This window comes from Prunus mume, linkage group LG2 (assembly GCF_029339155.1).
Source record: "Prunus mume cultivar Tortuosa linkage group LG2, ASM2933915v1, whole genome shotgun sequence".
NCBI classification, from domain to species: Eukaryota; Viridiplantae; Streptophyta; class Magnoliopsida; order Rosales; family Rosaceae; genus Prunus; species Prunus mume.
In genome coordinates, this window is record NC_142699.1 from 18,167,794 (window position 1) to 18,169,037 (window position 1,244).

Here is a 1,244-nt window from a genome sequence, read left to right on the forward strand (position 1 = left end):
TTCTGTATCACTATTAAAAAAAAGTCTAAAGAGGTTTAGTATCAGCCAATGAAGGTTGGTTCAGCTAGTAAGGTTCCTGCATTGTGTGTAACCTCATTAGTGTCCTACTAGTGTTCGAGTTCTCGTGCGCGATCTGTAATTTCTTACATAAATGCATACTATTGGTAGTTAGCAGTTGAGTACCACGTGTAAGTCCTTTGGACTTGAGGTTGTGCATTTATTTTTGACGCTAATAGTGAGAGTAGCCAATAATAAAAAGAGGTTTAGTATCAAATATGTAATTTATAGGCAAAAAGAAAGATTAGCCCACTAGTCCACTACAATAAATGCTTGTTTTTACACTACCACAAAAACAAACTTGACCAATTAGAATGTCGACAGATGTACAGCTAGCTAGCGTAAAAGTCAGTACATGTATCCATTGTTCTCTCCGATTTTTGGTTTGTTGTCTCATACCTAAAAATCATACAAAACAATCCATTAATATATAATTTGCCAGTTATTGAGACAGTTGTATATAAAATACTCTAATTGTACTTTTCGATCTCTGTCAGCACGTTTTGTACAAAACAAATGGAAATGGAACATCACAGACAGAAGCTTTGTGTGGAAAACGCTTTGCTATGCTAATATACGTTGAATAATTAGATAATACATGTAAGCTAAGCATGCACCCACCCACTTGAAGGATGACGACGACGACTCCTTTATGAATTGGAATAATTATTTATTACTACCGTGTTCATATGACCTAATTAGCAATCCTTTCCTTGTATGGATCGGGTATATATGGCCAAAACACGATCAGGAAGTAAATGAATTGATTAATGAGATGAGAGACGTACACCGCTACAAAACTGGAGCCAGTACAGCTAATTTAGTGAATTTAGCTACCTAACAAGGACGATGCTTTGAGCAGTACGCGCGTCTAACTTTTGTCCCTTCGCTGCATGTGATGCTCCATGTGGAGGTGGGGACTTGATGCTCAAGGCATGTTTATCTTACATGAGCTAAGTTTTATCCTTTTCTTTTCTAGCTAGTGGTTCGTGTCTGCATTATATTATTCATTGATTGGGTTGGGCGATCTGCTTTTTTAGGTTTCCCATTTATTTTCCGAGAGTGAGCTTGATGCAGACCTCAACCAACATTTTCTACACGTTTTCATGAAGCAAGAGTAGGTGGGAGGAAGAACGAAGAAAGGGGCCTTTTTTTTCCATTTATAACCTGATATTTACGTGCAAATC

General features: G+C 37.4%; 1 long non-coding RNA gene across 1 annotated transcript; it reads right to left on the reverse strand.

Annotated features, from left to right (window-relative positions):
• Positions 1 to 262: 262 nt before the first annotated feature.
• LOC148919766 (uncharacterized) lies at positions 263 to 1,018 on the reverse strand. Its single transcript, XR_016124518.1, has 2 exons — positions 679 to 1,018; positions 263 to 456 (listed from the first exon to the last, which is right to left on the reverse strand). It is a non-coding gene; the product is annotated as an uncharacterized LOC148919766 (long non-coding RNA).
• Positions 1,019 to 1,244: the final 226 nt, after the last annotated feature.